General features: G+C 46.5%; 1 protein-coding gene across 5 annotated transcripts in view; it reads right to left on the minus strand.

The window, feature by feature from the left end:
* FCSK (fucose kinase) overlaps positions 1-16,875 on the minus strand; it is a 1,510,689-nt gene that overhangs the window by 562,605 nt on the left and 931,209 nt on the right. The gene's annotated exons all lie outside the window — the stretch shown is intronic.

Here is a 16,875-nt window from a genome sequence, read left to right on the forward strand (position 1 = left end):
GGCATGCAGAAGAAGTGGCAGGCTCCAAGAAGAGGGGATGGACTATTTTCCACAGTATAATACAGAACCACAGGCATATTATGCCCAAGATCACACGCAGTATCAGACACGTGTGCCGCAAATACAGCACACTCAGCAGATCGCACTACAATCACAGTCGCCACAAGGGCAACCAAAGCAAGCACCTATACAAACACAACAAGTACAGACCCAAGAGTACTGTGTTGTTACGCCTGTAAGCTTTGTACGTGCTCAACACTCTCATACAATATCCCCAAAAAAAATAATAATAATCAAACCATAACAATTATTACATGAAGGTCCCCTTATATTGGACCATGCTAAGGTTTGTTCCAGTATTCATTTGAGAAGTAACCAATTATGAGCCAAGGTCTCAGGTGATTACAAAACAAGGTGACAGGTAATGTCTTGGTTAGTATTTATTTAAGAAATGCTGACACGTGTTTTGACCACTAGGGTCATCATCAGGGCAAAACTAATGGGAACACTTGTTAATCTGACATACATATCTGAAAACTTGGTGTTCCAGTGATTCCTTAAACAAAAACACAAATAGGGGAATAGGAGAAGAGGCAAAAAGAACGAGAAAAGAGAAACACTTGTAAGTGAAAAAGAACAGGATATATACTTTTAACAGTCATATTTGCACATCAGTATGCCCATTTGTGAATAATAATTTGAAAATGAGTAATACAAAGCTTGGGGGTTGTTTACAAGTAGTCATGACAACACCTTTGTTAGGGCCAATCAGGCATGTTGAAGCAGTACCGTTTGCAAATGTATATGTTTATGTGAATTGTTTGGTTACATAAAGCAAATGCTTTGTATTACTCATTATATATCCTGTTCTCCCCTGTGGGCCCCCTGTGTGTGTGACCCTGTAAGGTTTATGTCCTTGGCCCGATGACCATGACACCGAATGATCCTTTTCAGCATATGCATACAGATTATGTGGGTATGTTGCAAACATGCAATGGCTAAAAATATATGTTAATAGTAGTGCGCCACTTTTCCCGATGGATTGAGGCAGGTCCATGCACACACCCCAATGCCACATGTGCTGCCAAGTTTCTCGTATCTGAGGTTTTTCCTAGATGGGGCGTGTGCGAAGTCCTTCGGTCTGATAATGGGCCACATTTTGTAAATGAGATGTTCGAACAGATAGCTCTTCTACTAGGCATAAAGCATACATTTTCGTCTGCCTATCACCCACAGGCAAATGTTATCTGTGAGCGTTTAAATGGACTCCTTAAAGAAAGGATCTCCAAGATAAAGATTACTTTGACGAAGGAATGGCTATATTGCCTACCCCTTCCCTATTCACACTGAGGCTCAGATCACCATCTGACTCCTCATGAGTTGGTGACTGGACGCCGTACAAGAGTACCACTTGCTCCTCCCACTCGAATAGAAACTGATGCCCACAGTGTAGCAAACACATTAGGGGATGAGATGCATGATTATTTGACAAATATGACTGCTAGCGTTTCTTTTATTTCCCAAAAGATCAGAAATTGGAGGAAAGGGTTGAAGAAGATTGATGAAGACAACAGCCAAACAATCAATCCATTTGAACTGCGAAAGCCACCTAGTTAGTATACAGGGGACCAAGTGCTTGTGAAATGTTTTGTCCACACTTGGAATAAGCCCCATTTTGAAGGACCATACCTAGTAGAGAGGGTCGCTCCCACTGCCGTGAAGATCCAAGGAATAAGAGATTGGCTGAACCTGAGTGACGTAACGCCTTACAAAAGAGAGAGCCTTACTCCTCTGGCACCCGTTGAGAGAAGAAGTTCTGCAAATGCAGACCAGATCGGCTCCCAAGACCCAATAAGTCATCAAAATAAAATATTTCTTATAGCCACGTTTTGTACAATGTGTAGTCTTTATTTCCTTATTCTTATTTCTTTACTCTTATAGCACTTCATCAAATGATGTTTTACAATATAGATGAAGTATCTAACAATGATACAGCTTTTTCAATCCCTAACAAAAGCATGAGCGATATTTTCCCTGAGATTTCTAAACAAATTAATTGAATAAAGAGGGATGTTGGACAAGATTATCAGGGGATAAATCCATATCTTGATAATTCAGCCCATATTCAAGAATAACATGTGGCATCAGCACATGAGTGAGGTGGGGACAGGGCTGTCAGAAGATGTGGTGAGGCCCGGGGCAAAACATTTGGTGAGGCCCCCTTACAATTTTTTGCACTCGGCCAGCAGCGGCAAATCCGCACACAGGAGACTTGAGAAATCTACCCTTGATTTTGTGTGCAGGATCCCAAATATGGTTTATTACTACTTTCTCTACTGAAGAAAGGTTCATGCCACACTAACTTTTTTATCATATGAATAAATATATATAAGATGGCATGAGCTCTCCACTGCGCCACCTCCAATTCTCTGAGGGTCAATCACTTTTCCAAGCAAAGAGTTGAGGGCAGATCTCTTTCTTCGGCTGGGGCCTCCCTCTGGAAACAGCCTCCCTGCCTCGCTAAAAACGAGGAGCACCATCTCCGGTTCCGGAAGCACTTCAAGACCTGTTTATTTGCTTCTGCCTTCTCTCTTCCTCTCCCTTGCTGATCACCTGCCTGATCCATGCACTGGTCACCTGGTCAAGCTCTGAATTCGGGCCCAAGTCCCTGCCTGTCCTGTTGCAATCCCGCACTGCCTCTTGGCTCCCCTGCACTTGTGGTCTGTATCTGTAACCTTACAGTCCCCTCTCTTGCTCGTATTGTCCACCCGTTGGCTGCAGTTATGAGTACTCACACTTGCCACCAGTTGGCTGCACTCTTGTTTCTCCTTTGTTCCTGCACTTCTGCATCCTACCCCACCCTCGGCACTTCTTCCCTCCCCCATTCCCTGCTCTTGCACGATCTGAATGACACAAGGCCTAGTAAGATCTGTGTTTTGTCCTACTCTTTTGTTTCTCCCTCCTTGCCTTGTCACGCCTAGAAACACTTGCGTACAGGAACGTTATAAATGCCATATCATATCATTAAGGAGCACATCATACACAGTGACAAATGATATACAGTGGAGGCTGGTACATTTCTGAATTTAAGAGGCTTAAATGTTTGTCCCAATTAGTCAAGATCAACAGAGCACAGTGAGGGAGCCCAAACCAAACAAGGGTGGCTTGGGGGGCGGGGGGTTCTCACTCCCAAGAAAATGTTTGAAACATTGGGTTAAACGTATGCATTTTACAGCACTTTTTTTGCAAAATTGAGTAGAAATCCACACAGTCTGCAATTGGTTTTGTATGGAAGCACATGGAAATTCCCAATAGTTGCAAATCACAAATAGTGCATAGGAACATTTTCCAATACATTTCATGCCGCCTTTCCACGCGAGATATGCTAGTATAAACATATATTCATGCTGGCTGTTCTAATTATGTTGATGCAGGCTGCATCAATATTTGCCATTATTACCATATACGGATTCCCAACCAGTAAAAATGCCATGCCACAGAAAGTATATCCAGGCTGACTGTGTACCATAAGTGTCATTACTGGCTAGATTGGCATACATTCAAAGTGGGCCAATTTAGCCAGGTAGTATGTTTGCTTTAACCTTGATGCATAGTCCTGTGTATCAAGGGTAAAGCAAAAAGAGCAATGGCAATGCTAACAGTTTGGGCATTCGTGTAGGCATGGGAAAGGCACTTCTGTATTGGTATTAGCTGGCCATTGGTAGTGCCAGTGCAAAATGGTTTGAGTACCTGAGCAGCTAAAAGCAGTGCCACGTAAATGCCTAATACTTATACACAAGCCAAAACTGTTGGCTTTGCCAATGCTTATTTTTAAAAGAATTTCAGCGAAAGACATGCAGGGTGTTTTTAAATTGAGTGGCTAAAGGCAGACCTGATTAAGACATTTTTATTACACCAGTTAGGTGTTTACAACTCCAATGAAGTCATGAACTCTTAGAAGACTCCTTTGAGGAAACACTTGCAGGCACATTGAGGGCAAAGTTTGATGGCTAGCCATGTTTAAAGCTAGCCCAAAGAGTTCCAGTGAGGAGTTGTTTTGGGTGGCGAGGGCAGGGACTGGGTGAGAATTGGCATAGGGATTAGCATGGCCATGAGAAGTAATTTCACTGTTAGCACCTGCATTCATATCCATACATTTTTAGGTAATTGAAATCTTGATGTGGGGTTAGCACTTGCATGCTAGGGGAGCAATTAGAAGGGAAGTGGTGACATGAGACATCTCATTCTCAAAGCAGTCCTTAAGTGTGATGTTTCAGAAATGAAGGCAAGAGGTAGCTGCTTGAACATTGAAGCTTCACCAGAATAGTCTCATTTGAAAAGTGGAAAGATTTTAGGTGCCCCCACACAAGGAAGTTTGCCCCTTCCTCACAGCTACTGACGTTAGCACCTCTCCCAACATTTGAAGTATTAGTCCCCTTTGCCCCCTGACATTTTAGCCTAGGTGCACCTCTGATGCCATGAACCCACCCCTTAATGAAGTGGCCCCCAGGGCGGCTACATTTAGGGGTGGTGCTGAACACACACTCACAAAAAACACTTTCACCCATGCATTCAACCACCAGTTACACAACTCCATACATGCATGTAGACATAAAACCAAACACAGCATTGACACAAACATCAATATGCACGCATGCATTCATACATACACATATACATACTAATTTAATTTAAATACACATATACACTTTTAATTTAAATTAAAAAACACTTACCTTACCTCCATGCACCCTTAAAAAGCATCCACGCAGCCGACACGTAGACATGCTGCCTGACAAAAGAGAACTCCTCTCCCATCAGTCAGCGTGGTCTCGCTGAGCAATGTGAACACACTGACTGAGAAGCAAGGAGTCCTCTCTAATCAACATGAACACACTGAGTGACAGGAGAACTCCTCTCCTGTCAGTCAGTGTGGTCATGCTGAGCAAAGTGAACACACTGACTGACAAGAGAGAACTCCTCTCCAATCAGTCAGCATGATCACGCTGACATGAACACACTGACTGACAGGAGAGGAGTCCTCTCCCATCAGTCAGCGTGGTCACACTGACAACATGAACACACTGGCTGACAGGAGAGGAGTCCTCTCCTGTCAGTCAGCGTGGTCACACTGACAACATGAACACACTGACTGACAAGAGAGAACTCCTCTCCTGTCAGTCAGCATGGTCATGCTGAGCAACGTGAACACACTGACGAGAGAGAACTCCTCTCCCATCAGTCAGCGTCGTCACACTGACAACATGAACACACTGACTGACAAGAGAGAACTCCTCTCCTGTCAGTCAGTGTGGTCACGCTGAGCAACGTGAACACACTGACTGACAGGAGAGGAGTCCTCTCTTGTCATTCAGCATGTCCACGTTTTCAGCTGAATGACGGGAGGCAGCAGAGCTCACTTATGAGCCCTGCTGTCTCCCATTATTTTGCTGTTTGTTGCGGAGCCAAACGGCTTCACAAGAAACAGCAAAATCATTGCAGGGGCAGCACAGTCCCCCATGTGAATAAAGGACACAGGAGAGACTGTGCTGCCTTCCACTTAGGAGGGGGCCGCGAGGCCCCCAGCAAGAGCGAGGCCCGGTGCAGTTTGCCCCCCCTGCACCCTCCTCGTGACGGCCCTGGGTGGGGAGAAGAACGTCAGATGAGAGCTGCTATATATGTTCTCTCATCCCTTATGCCATAAGCACAGCAAGAACATTTATAGCAAGAGAAATACCTATACATGAAGCAAAGTGCCTCAGCCATCTAGCAGCATGCATGACAAGAGGACAATTTGAAGGGAAGTGGGCAACCTTACAATGGATGTCAACCTAAGGAGTCGCTCCTCTTCCTTACCAGGATGAGGAGGAGGATGGAAAGACGAAGAACCACTTTCTGGCTCAAATGAAATTCAGACACTACCTTAGGTAGAAAGGAAGGACGTTCACTCAGTACAACCCTGTCCTTGTGGAACACAGTAAAGGGGGGTTTAGATGAAAGTGCCTGAAATTCACTCACTCTGTGAGCGGAAGGAACCGCAACCAAGAACACTGTCTTGAAAGACAACAATCTCAAAGGACAAGAGTGCAAAGGTTCAAACAGAGCACCCATGAGGAATTTCAAAACCAAATTCAGATTCCAAACTGGCACCTGGAAAGGGGATGGCGGGAACACATTAGTGAGCTCTTTAAGAAATTGGGAAATCAAAGGAATCTTAAAGTAAGAACATTCTTCAGACGAGCGCTTGAAGATAGACAGCGCCGCTAGGTGTTAGGGAGAATTCTCTGTTAAGGCTAATTTCCCAAACCTGGTGAGTCCCCCAGCAGCTTTGCTGGATTTTTGGGGTTTATTTTTTTCTCCTGCTAAGAGTGAGACTCTTTTTTTCTCCCACTCTTGGGCATGATTTTACTCCATAGGGTTTCATGTATTTTTGGTAAGTGTGTTACACAGCCCCCTCAGTGCAGTAACACAGGGGTTTCATAGTGACCCCCAAACATAGACTCCATACCCTGGGACTGTCTACTGTCTCCCAGGGCATGTAAAGTCACCATTGACTTTACTAGTCTTAAATTGTGAACAGAACCAGTACAAACCATCCTACTGTGGAAGTACTGGTAGGGGTAATTAGATTGCCCCTGGGTCTGTTTTTCGAGGGGGCACTGTGCAGTCCTCCCTCGTCGAGTTTCTGGCTGGTGGCAGTGGTTACCACGCGAAACATTCCACCGGAATATTTCCTATGGGATTTTCCAATTCATTTTAAACGCACCACTTTTTGGTGCAATGTTAAAGATACCGCCGGGTTATTTATTTAATATTTATTCCCCGGTTCGGTCTTTTTGCCAGGACTCGGTTTTAAAATGGCGTTTGTGTTCGCCTCTGTAACTCCAACCCAAGTCGAGCCCTTTGTTCCACCTTTTGGCGGGCTTCTCCACAGAAGCCTCCAAAAGTGGTGCCACTCTGTCTGGGTCTACAGGATGTGTGGGAGGGGCGTTTAGGCACCCTGGACTGAGTTGCTTCGGCAACTCAAGTTGCACTCTTGTGTGATTGGCCAAGTGGTGAGCTGCCCGGTTCACCACTTAGCATGTTTGAGTGACAGCTAGGACTGATGAATGGGGTTTTTCTGCATAAAAGCAGGGCTTTGGGGACTGGAACTTCAGAAGTCGCCACAGGACCAAAGAATCCGAAGAGGGAGAAGCTGAGCCGACCTGCAATGATGACAACACTGGTGGAGCCCGGCTGAACCGTCTCACCACTTTCCAACGACAGAGAAGATCTTCATCCCAGAGAGTCTTCTTCCTCTGAGCTGGTGGGGAAAACCAATTCGGGTATACACGCAAATTAAATATATAGTTGTGGGTGTAAGGGAATAAAAAAACAAAAGGGGGCTTGGGGGGGGTAACCCCCCCCAAAAAAAACAAAAAAAAACGATGAGTTTTTCAGCAAAAAAAACGGCGATGAAAAAACCTGCGATGAAAAATACTGCGGCGAAATAACGTAGAATCCCAGTTCGCCCTCTTTTCACCTTCCTGGATCGTCTCGTGGTCGAATCGCCCATGCCAAACACCCCGGTGGCCGGATAGCCACGCTTCATCACTACCGCGAATAAAAGGGTAGTACCTTTTAACCGGGAAACTCTGCAGCTGGTTTCTTCCCTGACAGTGCAACGACCTCCAGCTTTCCTCCACGTCGAGATCTCTTCTTCCCCTGGGCGAAGCACTCACTTGCACCCGCTGCCAGGAACAACTGCCCCCACTGGAGCTTTCTCACCATTTCAGGTACTGAGTCCCTCCTGGTCTACCTTGCAACAGACTGTTCAAGGTGTCTCGTAAATCCTTGACTTTCTATCCTGGGGTGACTTGGGACCTACTAACTAACTTTTCCTGACTTGATCCAACCCTTTTTGAACTCTTTGCAAAGACTCTTTAAAAGTACTATTCAACTGTGTGATCTTGGACACATTTCGCCTTGCTCTCACCAAGAGTGGTCCTGGCCTACCTTGCCTATGACTTTCTTGCTCCTCAGTAGACTCTGCCTCTTCTGACTTGCTCTGATTCTCCTAAAGTGTTGGTATTGTGTATGTTCCTAATTCTGCCTTTTTCCCTCCCTTTTTAATTAACTTATTGGAGTGCCATCTTAGGTTAAGCGCTCACCTCTGTCTAAAATAAGTGGTGTTTTAACTAAGACTTGTTCAATAAGTGATCAGGGATGTAAATATATTAATAGTGACTGTGTTTGAACTTGCTTGCCATATTAGTGTTAGTGTATTCTACAAAGTGTGTTTTAAAATAAATAATTATATACTTTTATACCCAAGATCTGGTCAGTGTTTGCTTGTGCTACTGTATTTTGGTACCTATCTTGTATACTCTATATACTGTCTAACTCTTCTTGAGAGAAGTCTGGCTGCTCAGCCAACAGCTACCAGGTAAATCTGGGTGGTACAGACTGCTACCAATTGGGTTTACTGCCAACACCTGTAGTCTTAAGCCTTTTGCAGTGGTCCCTAAGGGAACTGCACAGGTTTCTGCCTAACACCAGGTAACCCTTAATGGTACCCCACTTGAAGGCCCCCGTGGGCCAATAATAACAAGAAAGACAAAACCACATGAAGGGAACACTGAAAAGGATCAACATTTTGTCCTCTGCACCATTTGCAAAATTTACGGCAACAGTACAGGGATTATGTTGGCCGAAAGCAACACCTCCATCACACCATTTCTGAGGTCCCAATCCTTATACCTCAACCTTTCAGATACCAAGCATGAAGGTTTAGAGTCCTGACCTCTGGATGGAGAACCTGACCCCCCTTGCGCAAGAGCAGATCCTCTCGGTAGGGAAGACGGCGCGGAGGGCAGATGGACATTTCTAGACGGTCCGGGTACCACGCTCTCCTGGCTCAATCCGGAGCAATGAGGATCATGTGGGGTCTGAACCTCCGTAACCTCCTTAACACTTGAGGAACGACGGGGACTGGAGGAAACACGTACAGCAGTGGGAATGACCAATCCACTACGAATGCGTCTCCGAAGGCACCTCTCGGAGGAAATTCCCTTGAGCAGAATCTCTCGCACTTCTGGTTGGCACTGGTGGCGAAGAGATCCACTTGTGGGGTTCCCCAAAGGGCGAAGATCTCCAGAAGGCCTCCATGAGCCAGCCAACTCCCACTCGTGAGAGATCGTGCTCTAGCTGCTCAGAGCATCCACCGCCGTATTGTCCTCTCTGGCCAGATGAACTGCCGAGAGCGAAATTCATTGTTGGATGGCCCAGAACCAGAGCTGCATTGCCTCTCTGCACAACGGGAGTGACCCTACCCCCCCTTTTTTATTGAGGTAATGCATGGCCACTGTGTTGTCCGTCATGATCAGGACACTCATCCCCCGCACAGACGGCAGAAAAGCCTTCAGGGCTAGCCCGATGGCCCTCAGCTCTAACAGGTTGATGTGGAGTTTGGACTCCGACGGAGATCAACGACCGTTGGCTGTCAAGTCTTCAGCATGAGCTCCCCATCTGTGAGGGAAGCGTCCATCTCCACAGTTACCTCCGGCCACGGTTGCCAAAATGGCTCCCCCTTCATCAGGTTTCCCTCGTTGGCCCACCACAGAAGATCCTGGGAGACCGAGATTGGAATCTGAACAGGATCTGACATCTTGCCTGAGAACTGCGACCACTGCATCTTGAGGACCCATTGCAGGGATCTCATCCTCAGCCTGGCCTCTGGCACCAGAAAAATGCAGCATGCCATGAGGCCGAGCAACCTTAAGAATTCGGAAGCCGGGAGACTCTGGGCATGTTGAAACTTGTCCACCATCTGCACAATGTGATGAGCCCTTACCTTGGGAGGCGAGCACTTCCCCAAGGACGTGTCCAACACAGCCCCGATGTACAGGAGCTGTTGGGAAGGTGTCAGATGCGACTTCTTGAAATTGAGGGAGAAGCCCAGCTTGTGGAGGCAGCAGCAGGTGAGACTGAGGTGATCCAATGCTTGCTCGGGAGAACGCGCACGGATAAGCCAGTCGTCCAGGTAGGGGTAGACGTGAATCCCCCCTCGCCTGAGATACGCTGCCACTACCACCATTAGCTTGGTGAAGACCCACGGGCGGAGGTCAATCCGAAACTGAAAGTGCGAGTCGCCAGCCGCAAACCTCAGCCACTTTCTGTGCTTGGGATGAATCGGCACATGAAAGTAAGCATCCTGTAGGTCCAGAGACACCAACCAATCCTGAAGTTGAAGGGCCTGGAGGACTTGAGAAAGAGTGACTATCTTGAACTTGTCCTTCCTGAGAAGTTTGTTCAACCAACGCAAATCCAGGATGGGTCTCAATCCCCCGTCTTTCTTTGGAATAAAAAAATATGGGGAATACCATTCCCTTGTTCCTCTCCGCTACAGGCACCAGTTCTATAGCACCTTTCTCTATCAGGGTCAAGATTTCCTGCACAAGGAGCAGATCTGGAAGCTTCAAAGAGAGATTCCCTGGTGGATTGTCGTGAGGACGCTGTAGGAAAGGAAGGTAGTATATTTATCCAGAACCCACGCATCTGAAGTAATAGCTCGCCATTCTACGAGATGCTGAGACAGTCTGCCCCCAACCGGCGAACCATGGGACATGGCCTTATGACTGTTTTACTGTTTTGTAGCGGCTGCGGCTGAAGGCAAACAGGCAGCTGCCTGAGCGGCTCCGGCACCTCTATTTCCCGACCACCACCGGTACATTTTCGCTGACCCCTTCGAATGGCGGCTCCTCTCGTTCTACCAAAGGAGGAGTAGTAACGAAAAGAACCTCCAGTGCTGTTCCCTAGGACGAAAAGACGGAGGTTGACGCACAGCTCCACTTAAAGATTTTGCTGCAGCTTTTGAGGTCTGCAACCGATCAAGGCTCTTGTCAGCCTTGCTGCCAAACAAATGCGCGCCATCAAAGGGCATGTTCAAAAGACGGGCTTGCACATCCAGAGCAAAACCCGACTTCCGCAACCACGCAAATCTGCGTATAATGGTACTCGCAGCCATGGACCGGCTAACACTGTCGGCCGTGTCCAAACCCGACTGAAGGGATACACACATGGCATCCCTGCCATCTTGCACGAGAGCAAGGAACCCATCCCTTTCTTCCCCCTTGGGAATATTTTTTTTAATTTTATTTTTACATTTGTATAGCGCACAAACAGCCCAGGGGCATCGTGGCGCTGTTACTTGTAGGAAACTTAGTTACAGCGGAGGCAGAGTTCAAGCATTTGACAATATAGGCATTCTAAATAATATGCATTGAAAGTCATTAGGACAGTAGACTAGTTGCAGTAATGGAACATTCAAAGTATCTAGTTTAAGTGGCAAATATTCACATCAGCCAGTAGAGTTGATCAAGCGGTTTTCATAGCTTTTCAGAAGGCAATGAGTGAGGGTTCGGGCCACAGGGTGGTGGGGTGGGCGTTCCAGTGTAGGGAGACAAGGTAAGGGAAACTGGCACCCCCTGCTCTAGCTCTTTTTATCCTGGGTACAGAGAGCATATTGGTATAGGGTGTTCTGGTAGGCCTTGTGGAGGAGGCGGGGTGGATTCTTTGTGACGGATAGGCTGGTGCGGAAAGGTGGATGCATTTGTAGATGAGGGTCAGGGCTTTGAAGATAACCCTCTCCTTTATGGGGAGCCACTGGGCAGTTTTTCTGCCGGCATGGATGTGTTCTCTTTTAGAGATACCTTGTGCTGCACGCACGGCACTATTTGGAATTACTTGCATTTTCTCAAGATTTTTAGTGGATGTCCCTAGGAAGAGAACATTGCAGTAGTACAACCTGGATCCATTGATGGCTCTAGCTATGTTGGTGCAGTTCTCTTTGGGGAGCAAGGGCCTGGCTGCATTAAGAAGTCTTGCATGGTAGGCTGAAGCAGAGGCAATTGCATTCACTTGCCTAGTCATGGATAGGTTTGAGTCAAGATAGACCCCTAGAGTTTTTACTGTGTCGGATACTGGGATTCTGATGGAATCGATGATGAAGTGGCTGAACTGGGCGTCACGTTTTTTGAGTGTGTCAGGGGATCCTGACATGCTCAGCCGCAAGAGAGAAACAATTCTACAGAGTGTGTGAAAATGTTGCCAATGCACAAGTGGAGTTTCAGCGCCATACTCCCCGCAGAAAACACCTTGCGTGCCCACCCGTCGAAGCGTTTGTCGTCCCTATCAGATGGTATGGTAGGGTACCCCGCCTGCCTCGAGGTGGCCGTAGCCGCCTGAACCACTAAACTCTCGGGAGTGGGGTGAGATGAAAGATAGCTGGGGTCTCTACCGGAAGGGCAGTATTTTTTAGTTAACGATTTGTTAACTGCCAGAAGAGATTCCAGGGACTGCCAAGCAGCCGCCACCCTTTTCTGCAGGGTCAAATGAAAAGGTAAAACCAGGTCAGAAGAGGGACCTTGATCCAGAATATCCATCAAGTCATCCTGAACAAAAGCTTCAGGAGGAGTTGACCAACCAAGATATTACGTGACTCTAGCAATCAGTCTCCTGTAGGACAATTCAGCATGAGCCCCAGGCTACGGCCTGCCAAACTCCACCTCAGGAGAAGTGTCTAAGCCACTAGCATCATGAAGAGATTGCCTTAACTCTTCCAATTGACTATCCCCAGTAAATACAGGAGCCACATCAGGGTCAACAGGGTCAACAGGGTCAAAATCTAAATCTGACCTCTCCTCCTCATAGATGTCATCCAGAGGGAGGTAAAAGTCCTGTCTCGGGACAGCTGAGGGTCTGGAGCCCTTAACAGGCCCCACAGACTTGGAGGATCCGCAGTACCAGGGATCTCCGACGGAAACTCCCAGCCCAAAAGGCCCCAAAAGGCGTTGAGGGCGCCGATGGCTTCGGCGCAGAGAGCGCCACCGGCTTCGGCATCGACAACAGCGCTGAAGGCTCCGAGGGCTGGTACAAAGGCAAAGCTTCGATGCCTGTATCCGACAGACACAGTGCCGACGGAGTCGACGCCGACCTCGAGCCCTTAGCAGGTTTCTGCAGTCTCGCTGGGGACGAGGACCGAGACCTAGAAGCACGTCTCTTGCGACCATCCTGAGCCTTGTCCGTATGGGACCTTGAAGGTTCCCGATGAGGATCGCGCCGGTGACCTGAGCTCGAAGGCATGCGAGCCACAGATCGAGAACGTTCCTTTCCGGCTCCATCAGAAGGCACGGACGGAACTGTGCCCTGGGACTGAAAATTGACAGCATCTGCTCCCTGAAGGCAGCCCATTCCTCTGGAGTCGAGGACTTTGTTGGACAAGCCACTTTCCTCGGGGCTCCATCCTCCGAGGACGGGGAAGACGACCGGTGATGGCACTTCCTAGAATGCCGAGACGAGGAGGACAAATGGCGGGAACCACTCTGGGACCGAGATCCCTGGGACTCCTTCCGACATGGAGAGTCGCCCCTCCAATCATCGGTGGACATCCCCTTGGACTTAGATTTACGGGACTTACTGGGTTTAGAACCCCTACCTACCTGAAGCTTTCCCTTACGCTCCCGCAAGGCCTTCGCAGTCAGCAACTGGCATTTGGAACAGTCGTCGGTGTCGTGACTCTCTCCCAAGCACCACAAACAAATGCGATGCAGGTCTGTAATCAACATTTTAGACTTGCAGTCCCGGCAAGTCTTGAAGCCAGACCGCGGAGTCGGAGAGGTCGAAGAAGAAGACATATTCATGAGGAATACACAAAGCGCGCCGAGTCTCCGATGCAAACATGTTTGCGGAAAAAATGGGACTGAGGCTACGGGCGCTGTGCGTCCTATTTATAACATCCGGTGACGTTGCCCACGACGGAGGCCTTCAAGGAACATCGACCCAACGCCATTGACGCAAGACGCTCTCTGCCGAAAAAGTTTCCGAAGTACAAAGCTGTGGACATTACATGTCCAAGATGTGGAATACGTTGGAGGACACAATCCATTCGAAATGAGAGTGTGGATCCCAATGCCAACTGGCATCCTTTTAGGAGGAGTGGCGGTACAGGCATGCAGCCATTGAGGAGGTGAAGTTAGAGTAGTACAATTCTTTATTTTGAATAATAGTAACCATAAAAAGTACTGCTAGTTCGATAAGGGGAGAAGAGCAGTGTTAAACTAGAGTCCCAATTCATGGGCACTTGATTTGACATTAAGGAGGAGTGGGAGTTGGTGGTCTTTCAGGACATAACTCTTACAGAAGAAGGTGTCTGAATTCCAGAGTTCCTCATTTTCAAAAGATCAAAGGTGGGCTACAACTGTTGGGAAATAAATCTATGGCCTATTTGTGGCCCTATGTGAGGCATGGCTGCACTTTTACAGGGAGGAGAGAAAGTGGGGAAAGGAGCTGATCTCTCCTATGAATTCAACCAGCAAAACGTTTGTCCAGGTGCTCAAGGAAGTGGAGATAGCCCCTGGAAGACAGTATGTGGCTTGGGAACTCTTTTACGGTTGAAACGGGACACAAGAAGAACTTTGAGTGAAATCTTTGTTTATAGTATCTTAAATTTGTGTGTCAAACTTCTGACTCTTTGTGCATCTCACTTGGCTTCTTAACAGGCCTTAACCAGAGTCTATTTGATGCCTCCATTTCCTTTTACCATGGCAGGCAAAAAAGCCTCATTGGATGTTGATAAGTAGACTTGGTATGATATGATAAGATATGGCATGTGTAACGCGCCTATACACAAGTATTCCAAGGCGCGACGAGGCAAGGAAGGGGGAACAGAGGGAGGACAGAGACAACAATCTTACTAGGCCAAGTGACACTGAGATCGCGCAAGTGCAGGGGAGGGGAAATGTTCCAGGGGAAAGGGGAGGGGGCAGTGCTGTACATGGGATCAAAACAATAACAAGAAGTGCGGCCAGCAGGTGGCAGGTGCAAGGGTAAGTGCAGACAGTAGGTGTCCAAAAGTACAGGTAGCCACTCTAGGTTTCATAATCAGTACTGGATCACCCTGGGGTGAAAATACTGAGGTGACAAAGCATCCAGAGGTTGTACATATGATAGACTTGTAACTAGACCTGAATACGAAACAAACATGATCAAGGGGCTGCAGGTGTTTAGAATCAGAAGTAGTAGAATAGGTCTTGCACACCTTAAAAATAACCAGCTTTGGCACCTCAACATTTTGTGTACACCAGCAGGAAGTGAAATTAAATTTGGATAAGCAGGAGCTACAGACAGCACCTGGTTATCCAGCATTAACCAGTGACCAGTAGCTACCATTACGGAACTAGTACATAGCTTTCCGCAAATCTACCTTTCCCATAAGGTGCAAAATTATTATTTTGATGAATATTTATGATCCCTTATGCTTTAAATGTTCTATAGAAGTGTCCTAATTTTTATTTATAGATGTTCCCAAATGCACATATTTTGTTCACATAGGTGAATTTGTTCTGCATCATTTGGACTGCAGAGCCAAAAGTAGCTCCTGGTAGCTGTTGGGTCAAGCGTATCAGGCTCTTCTAGGCTACAGGCAAGAGCTAAATAGCTCCCAGTCCCTTCAATTTTGAATCTTGCAGCAGTAACTGCTGAGGAGATGAATGGACACAATCTCCAAAAAAGTTACTTTAATGCTGTTTCAGTGTCTCGGATGGCGAAAGCTGAAGAGGACGAGATGCAGTATTCTGGACCAGAGCGCACAGTAGTTGACAAATATGTGCTGAAAAGAAACCTGAAGCATCAACACCTTTGGATTCCAACACCAAAGAATCACCTCCAAGTACTGAAGCAGCATCTCCTGGGTCTCACTCACGGGAAGATTGACTTTGGTAAACTTTTGCACAAAATAAGAAACTTTCTCTCCGACCATTTAACCAAAAGAAGTTTTTTTATGAGAATCTTTATTGTTCATGTTCTTTCATTTTCCAAAAACTCTCATAGCGAGGGACAATTTGTTCACTTTAGTACAGATTGTATGAATAAGAACAAGAATAAAATACAATTCCTGCTGTCCTCCACCTTGCCACCCTCCATAGTTGTCAAATGCGTACAAATACCCACGCAAGGATCAAAGTGAATCTACACTATTAAAAACCTTGACCATATTGCTGTATCAAAGTAATTTTACTTTTAGATTTCAAGGCCGTTTTGAATGCCTTGTTATTATCCCCCTTGTATTATTAGCAAGGGCAATCTACCTCTGCTTGGCTTTTATCCTCTGTAAAGGGTGAAAAGAACTATCTACTCCCAGCAGTTTCACTTGATACTCAGACCTATGCTGAAGAATTGTGTTTAACACCTTAAAAGGTTGACAAGAAAACCCACAACTGCAGGATAGTCCCATAACATACATAGAAGAGATCTGATTCTGCCTGCATCCCCTCCAGCATAAGGTAGAGTGTTGTGCATCAATTGCATGAAGTTAACAGGGTAACCACAATGTGTTATGAAGTATACAATTGGATGTGAACTATGCAAATATGCAAATGCTTCCCTGAGACATATCTCATTCCATCAAGCTGTCCAGCATTATATGTAGGTCCCTTTCCTGCTGCATGCAAAGGTGCTTTGGGGGAGGGAGGGGAGTGTCCTCCACCATTTGCACAATGGTATATGCTCAGGAAATACTATTTTTCATCCCAACTATAGAGTATGATTGGTCAGAGTTTGGAAATCTGTCGGCCTAAAATGGGCACAATGGCAGAAACACTGATTATCATAGACTCTCTAAGGACATGTCCACATTACAAACAAAAGTAAAATATAAAGCCTTCCATTGGGATAATATTAAATTACTGGATTTTAAAATGCAAGTGTTTCTCCAACTAAAGATATTGAAAAGTAGAACCTAATGTAACAAAATACCAAAATATATCTAAATATTTCCTGACAGGAATTTACAACATGAGTTTATGCTGCAACACCCGGATAAATTAAATACGCTGCACA

The sequence above is a fragment of the Ambystoma mexicanum genome, chromosome 1p (assembly GCF_040938575.1).
Source record: "Ambystoma mexicanum isolate Mex_15411 chromosome 1p, UKY_AmexF1_1, whole genome shotgun sequence".
In the NCBI taxonomy this organism is placed as follows: Eukaryota; Metazoa; Chordata; class Amphibia; order Caudata; family Ambystomatidae; genus Ambystoma; species Ambystoma mexicanum.